This window comes from Wyeomyia smithii, chromosome 2, assembly GCF_029784165.1.
Source record: "Wyeomyia smithii strain HCP4-BCI-WySm-NY-G18 chromosome 2, ASM2978416v1, whole genome shotgun sequence".
NCBI lineage: Eukaryota > Metazoa > Arthropoda > Insecta > Diptera > Culicidae > Wyeomyia > Wyeomyia smithii.
Genome location: NC_073695.1, coordinates 39,134,134 through 39,146,636, shown reverse-complemented (window position 1 = coordinate 39,146,636; position 12,503 = coordinate 39,134,134). Strand labels below are relative to the sequence as shown.

Genomic DNA, 12,503 nt, shown 5'->3' with positions numbered 1-12,503 from the left:
CGGTCAGAATGGATGTTCTATTAGTGATCATCAGGACCACCAGCATGCCGTGAAAGCGTTAAAATTAAATCCCAATGTTTCTGACAGGGATGTAGGCAAAAAATTGAATCTGTTCAAGTCTGTCTTTCAGAGAGCCAAGGACCGGGACTTACGTCAAGGTGGACTTCCAGCAGCTTCCGGGCTACTGTTCTTCACCACGCAGCACAAGTTGTATGTTCCGGAGAAAATAAGAAAGCAGAAACTTTTAATGTTTGCCAAGAAATACATGATCTGGCAAGTGATCTGCTCATGTGGCCAACGGAGTGTGCCACTCGTGACTAACGGGACTAAACCTAGGAGACCTACCTCAAAGAGTGTCTACAGAAGCATCTGCTTCTTCTGTTGAAGCAACACGAGGGCCTTCTGACCAGACCTGGCTTCGTGCCACTATTCCAATTATATTCTGAATGGGTACGAAGCCAACAGGGTAACTTTCGTACCCAAGGACATGAATCAGTCCAACGCACTATAACTAGGGTTTATCGAAAAATACTGGGCTATCATGAAGTAGGCACTACGGAAGCATACCATAAAGGTCAAATCCATGATAAAGGAAGAAACATGAAAAAAGTGGGTTTCCGTACAGACGAAGCTTCATACAGATGTTGTACACAAGCTAATGAGTAGAGTTAAGCATAAGAAGCGAGCGTATGGTTATTGTATTGAAGTTGATTCAAATAAATATGCCAAAAGGTTACTAATCGGTTATATTTTACTGTCTGAAAGTTTGATGTAGACACCTACGGCAGAGGAGCTTGGCGCGTCACCTTTCAGGAAAACCCCAACGGCGACACTAGGAGAGGATGAATACGGGGAATGCGAGGCAGCGGTGAATAAGAATAGCTGGATCTGGGCGATGTAAGACAAAAGAAGCATCAGCAAAAGGATTGTGAAGATAAGCAGCTCGAGCAACTGTCCCGTGTCAGTGATATGCGGAAGTTCTATAAGAAGGTGAACCAGTCTCGCAGAGATGACCGGTTACCAGCCCCCGATATTCATGAAGTTCGATGTGAGAACGGTAAGCTAAAGAACTACAAACCCCGGCGAAGACGGACAGCTGATAGAGTTCTTTAAGTATGGTAGAGAGACGTTGATTAGCGCGCTGCACTGGATCATTTTGAGGATTTTGGAGGAGGAAAAGCTACCAGACGAGTGGACGGAGGGAGTCGTCTTCCCTAAACTGCCCCAAAAATAGCGACAAGCTGTTCAAGCAGAAGAAGAATCCTGTTTCAGTGTCCATCCCTGGGGTTCGTGGGACAGTATCAAACGGGTGCCATCACGAACCAGATGATTTCAGTCTGACAGATCTTACAGAAATATCGCGAATTCAACGAGCTTCCTCAGCTCACATCTTCATTGAGAACAGCGATGGAGGATCATGCACGATAACGACTTTCCGGACAAACTTACGCGATTGATCAAGATCACCATAGTTTAAGTAATGTGTTACGTGCGTATTTCGGGGATAGTTTCGAGTCCTTTTGAATCGCGCAGAGGTGGTTGGCATTCGCTATTGAGCAATTGTCACGCTAGATGTGATGAGAAACGCGTTCTCTAGCGCCAGCTGGGACTCTATAGCCTATGCGCTTCGGAGTCTGCGGCCGATGATATAGTAAGCACGAATAGCGTCACGGAGCTGTAAGAAGAGCTGTACATTCAAGCACGGCAAGTAGAATCGCTACGCGCCTTAGAGTGCCGGTGCCACTGCATAAGATTCTATGAAACCAGAAGCAGATGCTAGTATACAGCACATATGAGGGTAAGAAATGGGCCCCTATTACCCCATTACCATTAGGTGTGAAATGCCATGTATGACGATGTGTTGAAACTTAAACTCTGTTCGGGAGCGGTGATTGTGGACCATGCAGACGATCTAACTCTAAAAGTACGGCGAGTCAATTAACGAGGTAGATTTAAAGCCGCGCTATCCATACGCGTAGTTGAGGATTGGATGCACTCCAGGAAACTTGAGTTAACGCACCATAAGACGGAGGTCATCGTAGTGAACAACCGTAAATCGGGACAGGATAGGTTTGGACACGCAGAGTCATTCATATGTCCACAATGCGTGGGTGCGGAGGAAACCGCTGAGCATGTGCTCTTTGTATGTCCTCATTTGTCAGAGGCGAGCAGTGAAATGTTAACAGTGAGCGGCCCGAGCAACGGAAAATATAGTGCGGAGGATAGGCGACGATGAGGGCACCTGGAAAGCATTCAGTGCGCCTGCCTCCCAGATCGACGACGGCTCTAGAATCGACGGGTCCATCATCGTGCCAACGTTTCACTTCGGAATACGCTTTGGTCAAATCGTATGAAACCTTGATCGGACCGATAGTCCTCTACGTGATCGAGACACCAACGCTTTTCGCGGAGGACCTAAACGCCTTTACAATTTTCGAACAGAAGGTGCTGCGGACTATCAACGGTGAAGGACAGACGAACGATGACGAATGGCGAAGGCGCATGAACCATGAGCTTTGGAGAGCCTCATTGTACATCTAGCGGATGTTAATAGACTGCGGTAGGCCGGACACGTCGAGAGAATACCGGACGGCAACCCTGTGAAGTCGCTAATTTTTAAACTTTGAAAAAAAAAATGCTTAACTTTCTTCCAAAAGTTTTGTAATAATTATAATTTTCAAAACAAAACAGAACCACAACACTAAATATGAATTCGAAGAATTGTTCGGCACGCACATTTCTATTTTAGGCAAAATGTGTAGTAAAAAAGTTGATCTCAGCTTTTGTTACGATTAGGTATTCTGTCGTAATTGATTGATTGGTTCTATATTTCGTAGTAAGTGAGTATACTGTTGAAACATAGCAAATGCACGCTTCCTATTCCGCATAAAGGTTTAAACGGTTGCCAAACAAATTTAAACCGTTTATTGTTCCGTACGGTTTAATTGCTAAAACTCGCTTTCATTCAGTTAATCGTAAAAACCCATGTGGTCTGGTGTTTCCATGACCATTTTTATTCGTTTCGTTCTTGCATGTTCTAATTAGCATATCATAATTGAAGCGACTGTCCCGTCATCCTGTCATTCAATTTTTTTACCTAGCTGAAAACTATGTCCTTCTACTGAACAATAATAAAATGGATAGAGAAAATAAAACGAAGCGACGAAATTGACTTATCATCTGCGACAAACACACTAAAAGGTAGTTTTTTTTCTTGGCAATGAGCTCAGAACTTTTCCGAAAAAAACTCTTTTCTGAACGTTTTTGAACAAAAAAAACACGCCAGTCTACATGTTGCTCAGGACTGGCAGTGAATTATCGGCTCAACAACTTCCATAAAATATTTGTTTACCATTGTTCCTGATTTCGACAACGAATTCAAGGCATATATCCGATGTTCCATTTGAGAATCGAATCGACTAACGGCCATGCCGGCAGCTAATGTTTTCTGGTTGGCTTCGACTGTCCCCGGGCTCATTTTTTGCTGAACAATATCGAAAGCCAACCCAACATAAACTAGTTTATGATTTATGTAGCTCGCCGATGTCGACAACGCGCCATGACATGTAGTTTTCACGTAAAAAAATCACTTCACTCTATACTGTACAGCCGCTAGCTAGTCGTCTCCGAACATCGGAAAGTTCATCGAGCATTGGCACTTGGGCAGCCGACGGAAGGGTGGCTGTAGGGCGTTACCCCCCTACCGTAGTATCTGTTGTGGTAGTGCCATGTAAAAGAGCTATTTAATTTATGAAAGCGCTATGATTATCATGTGCACCAACATTAGCGTTGCCATTAAAGTGATTATCACTGGATCGTTTGGAGAAAAGCTAATCACTGCGTGGAACGATGTCATACTCAATTGATGCGACAGTTATTAGGCGACCATATTTAAAATAATATCATTATCTAGTTACCGAAACGGAAACGTGTCATTTCGCTTCCTTTCCTATGGCTGTTATCACTGGAAAGCTTGACAAATGAGTGTTCGACACACTTTCTGTCTATAGTATTGAACAAACAACTGAACAAGGAGCACCCAAACAATATGGGGCACATTTGCCTTCAGCTAAAGTAAATCTCATCAGCAAACCTTACGTGGAGTCAATTCCCTTTTTCTACGCGTTTCATACTGCGGATACGGTTGAATCAACTCCATACTAAGGAACTGCTTCATAATTTTGACTAATTGGCTTTTGTGTAAGCACGAAATCGCCGTTAAATTTGACAAATCGCAACGGCAACCCTGATAACAAAGCGTTACGCAACACATACGACGCAATCCAATTCGGCGTAAATCGGTTACCCCATACACCGTAACGCTACATGACCCAAACCCAAACTTAGTGATTATGGTGTTCCGGTCAGTTGCGGTCAGCTGCTGGAAACCCAATAACAGGTGATCTTTTATTTACGGCCGTGAGACTGGCGCAGTAGAGCGCGATTCCAAAATTTACAAGGCGCTTTAGTTTAGAGTTATGGTTTTCGGTTCATCTTCGCCAAATGCTAAACTGCTCGTTTTACCTTTGTTATACTAAACAAAGGTTACAAAATCGGTCGAAAAACGCAAAATAGATCCAAGGCCCGGAGGGCCGAACCGTATATACCATTCAACTCAGCTCGACGAACTGAGCAATTTCTGTTCGTGTGTATGTGTGTGTGTATGTGTGTGTGTGTGTGTGTATGTATGTTGTCTGTATGTATGTGCCGCAAAATACTAACGCGTCTTTCTTATAGAACGCAATATCCGATTTTGATGATCTTATATGCAAACAAAAGCTAATGTGCTCCCCCAGAATGCTACCGAGTGGATTTTTGATTAGTGGCTTAGATTTTAAAATATTGATCAAAGAGTGTTTTTTATATGATACATTTAACTTTTAAGGTAAAATTAATGGCACGGAGAGCCATGTGTTGTATACCAATTTACTCAGGTCGACGAATTGAACAATTTATGTATGTTTGTGTGTGTGTGCCTGTACGTATGTATGTGTAATTATGTTGTTTATATGTGTAGTACATCAAAACCGACCCAAAAAAGAAAAATAACAAAAAAAACACTCTTTTTACAGAACGCTTATTCCGATTTTGATGTTCGCATGCTCAAATGTAAGCCACAGAGCTCTTTGAAAAACATACTGAGTGCGATCTTTTATTGGTTGCTTGAACTGTATAGTTTTGACCAAAGTATATTTTAGACATGGGATATTTTACTTTCTGGATAATTTTTCTCTCTCACTGCTCTTTCTTCTCTATCCCTCTTTCTTTGTATCGCTATTCATTCCTCATAGGAAATCAACAATCATCGACAACTTTTTATAATCTTTACACTCTTCGTAGTGCGTCTTAAAACTGGTGTAAATAAATTACCCTTTTGCTTTTTCTTGAAAATTTGAACCAGATTTTAGAAGAAACTGCAATGCTTACTTAGTTCCTTTCTCGCTTCCGAAGCTTCCGTGCTCACTTCTTATAAAATATATACTGAATTGTACGTTGAACCTAGATTCGCGAAGAGTAAGAAACATTTACAGCTTTCGGGAGCCAAGCATTGTAGTAAAATTTGATCCCACAGTGTAAAAAAATAGCGATGCAGATATTTTAAAAAGCTTTACCAAAGATGTATAGACCTATTTACGTACGAATGTGCCACCCGTTGAGAAAAACACAAATAAATCGCTGTTTTGTTTGCAATGCTACGTTTCGAACAGTTGGAAAATTTTTCAGTTGAACACTTATTTTATGTTTTAAATTTGTGACCAGGAATCTAAAGTAGCTGGTGAACGTAATCGGCAAAATAAGGAAAAAGTGTTAAAGCAACTCTACATGGCTATACACGTTTACTAGTGTGCGCAGGTGAAAAGTCACTTATCTCTATGAATGATACACTTTGCTCATACAATATCGCAACGCTAGCCTGGGGGGGGGGGGGGGGGGGGGCTGGCTAATGCGGTCTCGATCAACTAGATTAGTTGAGAGAATTCGTTATCGATATTGTTTTCGGCACATTTTGCATGTGTAGGATAAGTACAACGATACACCGTGCCCCAGTGCTGAGTCGAGAAAATTTCCAGCTCGAAAAGATCCTCGACCTGATCGGGAATCGAACCCGATATCACAACCGTGTGGGAAAGCTAGCCGACCGACATCGCTAACCACAGCACCACGGGGACCACTTTGCTCATGTGAGATATAAATATTGCTTTCTAATTTAAGACTAAGTGCAAACAGAGTATCCAGGTTATTCCACTTCTCGTTATGACAGCAAGATTTAAAAAGTCTTTATTTCGGATTTTTTCATACAGCCTAGGCCTTCGAAAAGAATAATGTTCTCGCCTACACTTTGAAAATCCAAAAATCTCAAAGATCGTGGAGAACCTTCATTTTCAGATAATGCATTTGAGATAGAATTAAATTGACAACTTTCATGAACAGCTATATTTTTCCTGTATAATTCTGAACTATATATCGAGAGCAGGTTTGTAGAAGTTTGCTTAAACTCGTAAAAATAACTTGACGCTGATTCATAATTTAAGGTCCTGCGATTTATGAAAATAAAACGAATAAGTAGAACCGCATTAAACTAACATACTTGTTTGCTGTTCTAGTGTGAAATCAGCATCATTGTTATCTATTACGGTTTCCCCACGTTCGATTATCTCAAAAAAAAAAAAAATTACTTCTAACCAGCATTTAAAAATTGGTTCGTGATCGAAAAAATAAGACTCATGTACTCCAGTGATAACATTCATGTTATTTGCGAAAACCACGTCAAGCTTTAATTCAATGATCGTCTTTGGTTAACTCTCTGAAAACTATCTTTTAAATTCATTTCATCCATTATTGAAATTGGACTTACGTTGGTATACGATTTGTAATTGACTGGCCTAATATGTATATAGCAATAGTTAGTATAGCGAAGGTTTCTGCACCACTAGGTGGATCAATTCAGGTTTTTTTTCAGTAGAAACAAGCTCTTCAGCTTATCGATACGTTGATTATTATGGTAAACATCTCACGGTAAGACAACACCGACCGCGTTCGTATTTTAATGACGGGTTTTACCTCTGGTGCATCTAATCGTTGCGGTTGCGATCAATTTCACCTGCAGCAGCCCTCAGTGAAAGTATAAATAATTATAATGTACACAACACAGCATGTTAAAGATCAACAACAGTCAACCGGAATAAGACAGAAACAAAACCAAAAAAATATGCTAATTGAAATATCAGATAGAGGACATGTTGAGAAGGGTTTTTCACGTTTAACTGAACCGCTACTTGCTCTTGTTCCGAAAGCAACGAAACCGTACGGAACAATAAAAATAGCCTCAATGTTGAAGTCTTTAGGCGGGCTACTGTGTAGCTCATAACGGCTCATAACTCATAACGGCTGGATAATTGTGAAAAGAACTGTAATTAACACTGTACCACGCTGTTTGTGTCAAATCAAAATCTCCTTTCGATACAATATAATGTTTATACTTCAAACTTGTACTTCAGTAATCTTAGTATTTTTTGATACTAGAAATAGTAAATTCAAAACTGAAGGAAAATCTTGATAGAAAGAGTCAAACTGATAAAACATTGAGAAGGATTTACAGTGCTCAAATTTTCGATTTTCTGATCAAAATGTCCTTTTTATATAGTCAGATTCATGGGAAAAAAATATCTAGTAATTAATAGTTCCTAGACACTTTGTTTAATATTAAATCATATTTACTTGAAGGTGATTTATGCGAATTCTCTCAGACAAAATATTCATTTTGAAGCTAAGGCTCTGGAAAATCATTACAAAAAGCATGGAAGAAATGTTTTTACCAATCTTTTATGAATACCTTAAAGTGTGTAGAGGGGTTAAATGGAGTTTTAAGGCAAAATGTGTGTTTTGAAACATTCAAAGGTTCACAATTTATTGGAAGTATTCAATTTCGAATATTCTGCAACGCATTGTGAGAAAATCGTCGAGTTTGAGGATATTTTGAATTTGGTGAGCTTTCGCATAAATTGAAGAAGACACTAGCAAGAATGAGTCTTACAGTGACGTGTCGATTTTACCACGGTTCATTTTTTCACGTTTCGTTTCTATCAGTCTCGAATTTTATTACGCAAAGCATTTCGGTTTTATCACGTTTCTGGGATGTATTGAAACTATTATAAATTAAACGGTTCGATCTAGCGGCGAAAAAAAATTGTCAGTAAATTTTCAGGTAGTTACTACTTTTAAGGAAGAGTTTTGTGATTACCTGATGAATAATTACTTGATTACCAATCAAATCAACTTATTCGAAAAGAACAAAAAAAACACTTTAGGAATTAAAATTGACGAAAATCTAGTAACTTCATGCCATACTCGAACAAAATCGGGACTGATAAATTGCCATTATTATTTATTGAAGGTTCAAAAAAGCCTAGATGCTTGAAATATATAACGATTTCATTGCATTACCGAGGCTGATGTCTGGATGAATCGGAAACTTTTCAGCTGACCACACGGAATGTGGATGGCCTCTACCACAATTACAAAGTTTTGCGAATAAGTTTGTCAAAACAATCATGTTATTGATGAAGCTTAATTGGTTTGGTCACACTGTTTAGTTTCCCGGAACCCGAACCATTGATATATACCAGAACTGGAGGAAGAAATAATTAGCCATATACAATGTTCTTACAGTCAAAATGTCCATATTGTCAAAAAAAAAAACTAACATCACTATGTATTTCCGGAAAAATTACAGTCTTCAGCAAATTTGTTCAGAAGGTAGAGGGCTTCTGGCTGATAGACAGTTCAGAGCAAAATTCTGTCGCTACGTGGTATTAGTGTGAACGCAATTCTTCATAGTTTGAATTCCCACGGTTCTTAATCTCTAGAAAGCTGTGATCTTCAGCAAAGATATTCAGAAGGTAATAGGCTTTCGGAAAGGTGGGAAGCTAAGTAGTTAATTTCTCCACTGTGTGGTGCTAGTGCACTCGCAATTCTTCGTATTTTTACCTTGATTTACCCATACTACGAATCCACCCGTTCTCTAACACAGCGTAATCTACTGCTGCGTGGCTAAGGATGCTGCACTCTTGCTACCAGCTTCCATCTGTCACGAGGAGAATATTCAATTTTATAGCGGCACGATACAACGCGTTATTTGTTGCGTGGCTGAAAGCTGTAGTGTAGTGTAGGTGTAGTGTTTGCCAACACGTAATGAGATACGTGATCGATTGATTGATTTCCTTCAGAGGGACTTAACCCCAAAATCGGCCATTCGTTTCTGATGAGGTTCATTTTTCGTACATTCTTTTTATATACAGAATAAAATGTCTTTGCGTATCGCGAATCTGAGAAAATTATATGACTTGGAAGAAGGCGGGGCCATTTACAACCCGGGTATGAAATAAACTAAACACCAACTGTAATACCAAAAGTTCAGGGAAAGCTTCAGCTATCGATTAGAACGTTGTCGTTCATGATTGGTTTAGTGAAAATAACAATGCATCCATTTAAAAACGGCATATGGCACGTACGATCTAACACTATAGTACCCTGTTCTCAGCTATAGAAGCAAACTCGAAATTGGTCGAATGCAACTCAACTTTTTATAAATTTACTGCTGAAAAGTTGTGTTAACTACTATATCAAACATTTGGGACAACTCTCAACTGTCACTTCAATAACACCAATAAAATACTGTTCAACGGTAGCAACATAATACGCGGATTTTCGTTACACTTTCCACAGTATGCCACCCGATTAAAGTAAGACGTAGTTCTACGCCAAAATTTGTTTTTCTGACGTAGGACTACGCCTTTAAGAAAGTTCCGTTACAAGAGTGTAAAATAAAAATCTAAAAACAAAACAGGGGGTAAAATTTGTTAGATTCTTATCCCTCGGAGCTTTTTTTCAACGAATTTCCTCCGTTCCTATAACAATCTGTTGAAAAAATATCTACGCATCAGCCCAAATGCAGAAAACAGTAATTCGATTATGTGGCTTATTATACTATTAAAAATTGTCAAGCTATGTTGCAAAGCCCTCAACCAATCAAAGATGAGCAAGTTTGTCTAGCACCATCGACGGAGCAACAGAAATCGAGCTCGTGATTGGTTAATCGCTGCTTTTTGACGTAGGACTACGTCTCTTCGTAAGGGTCCAATTTGAGTTTTCTCTCGCATCTTGTGGAACGTTTTATATGTAACATTTCAGTCATGTATAGTGATGTGAAAATCGACACATATATTTATGATTTTTACATCATTCGATTACTGTATTTTATAAGATTTATTATGAGCATCAACAGTACGGCATAACATGTTATGATAGTTATTATTTAAATAAAAACAAACAAGTTCTAAATTTAATTCAAAATCGGAATCATTCAACCAACCACGTGCATGCTTCCCATACACAGATATCGCGAAAATTTAACAAATATTGCCTAAACACCTCGCATCTTCATCGTTACCACGTGATTGGTCGTTTCATCATTCATCCAACAGTTCTCGTGGAAGAGATGGTCTCATTTGCATGCATAAAAGCAGCACTGGCATGCGGCTCGCGTTCATTTACAAGCTGACTTCCGAAACAGAAGCATCAGCAGCAGTTCTTAAATATCTTATGAGAGATGATGGATATGAAGGACATACAACCATACAACTTTTTCAAGTTCCGTCTTTCTCGCTTCTGCGTTTACGAAGCTGGTCGTTTTTTTCTAAGGCCTATGTTATACAAGGGACGATGCAGCGCGAATTGCGTCGAAACAGTTCGGGATGTGTTTTGACGCGCGTCAGTTTTCATTCTTCACGTGAGAAAAGACGCAGTTCGCGCTGCATCATTTTCAGTATAGCATCGGCCTAAGGTAATGGAACCCGGTATCAGGGAAACGTTTTCCCTGGGAAAATGACCCACCGTTTTTCAAGCAGAGGTATATGCCATATATATCTGCAACGCAACTACAGACATGCAAAAATCGGTATATTCTCGGACAGTCAAGCAGCACTACTAGCACTTAAGTCCGTCAAATGCGCTTCCAAACTTGTTTGGGAATGCATTGAAACTCTACGGGAACTTTCCCGACAGAATTCAGTTTTTCTGTTTTGGGTGCCCGGACACTGCGGAGTCGAGGGTAATGAATACGCTGACTACCTAGCAAGACAGGGATCAGCTCAGCGGTTTATTGGCCCCGAGCCGTTTCTGGGTACGTCCATTTCCGCAATCAAAAGCGAACTACTAACTTGGGAAAGGCTAGAAATAGTATCCCAATGGCAACAGGCACAGGGTTGTAGACAAGCTAAACAGTTTATCTATCCGAACCCTGGAACCGCCAGAAAGCTACTTAGTCTAAATCGTAGTGACCTACGGATAATCACGGGACTCCTTACCGGACACTGTCCCGCTTTTTATCATTTAAAGAAAATCGGTGTAGTGTTGAACGACACCTGCCGATTCTGCAAATCTGAACCAGAGAGTTCAGAGCATTTGCTTTGCTCTTGCGAAGCTCTTGCTTCCTCTAGGTACAACTTCTTAGGAAGTTACCTTTTAACTCCATACCAAGTGTGGAGTTCTAATCCCAAACAGGTAATTAGTTTCATCAACTATGTTGTACCTAATTGGGGTACAGGTTTACAACAAAACAGCTCTACTCCATCAATGAGTACGAGCAATCCGTAACCTGTGCACAGCAATCGGGGCCCGCCACAAAAGACAATCAGCAAGAATGTCGCAGTGGCATTTCAGTACCCAGTGCCCTTCAGGCATACATTAGTAAAAAAAAGGCAATGGAAACGACTAGCTTTGTAAACGCAGAAGCAAGAATGAAGAAACTTGAAAAAGTTGTATAGTTGTATGTGCTTCAAATTCATCATCTCTAGTTAGATATTTAAGAACTGCTGCCGGCCAGAAGCTAGATTAGAAATGAAAGAATCATTAGACTATGTTTCCCACCAACCAACCGAATCGGATTGTGCTTGATTTTTTTCGGTTCAATTCTTGTCCGCAGAAGACAGTAGAGTAGACAAAGTAGCTACTGTGAAAGCAGTCTGTGGGTTTGTGGGAGCCTTATTATAAAAAAAATGTACCAAAGAATCTGAGTACACCATTCGATTTGTTATGTCGTCCAGAATCTCTGGTCGAAATTTGAAAAGCATCGTACGGTACATTTTTGAGTAATGCCCTTTTGAAGGTCGTAAAGTACAAAAAAGTGATATAAATAACAGGAGGGTTGTGTGCAAAGCCACGACCGCAAGGTTGAAGTAGAATACTTTTACAAGAAAGATAACCCGGCTGCTTGCGTGTCAGTCATTTTTTCTAGTAAATAAACGTTGACTTATCAGATCAACCGAATTTTGCACTTCAACAAGGATTGACCATTTTCAATAATATAGTAAGTTGCTTGTCATGGTTGGGGCTTGACAATTTATAAGTTTTGTGATGAATTTTTTTCGGATGTCGTGTTCATGACTGAGCGAAAAGCTAATTCAGTATGTTCTGAGACACGGAGATAAAGTAAAATTTATAAC

The 12,503-nt window shown here is 39.9% G+C and overlaps 1 protein-coding gene across 26 annotated transcripts in view; it reads right to left on the bottom strand.

Annotated features, from left to right (window-relative positions):
- Window positions 1-12,503, bottom strand: part of LOC129724619 (sorbin and SH3 domain-containing protein 1) — a 255,649-nt gene that overhangs the window by 9,922 nt on the left and 233,224 nt on the right. The window lies entirely within an intron of this gene.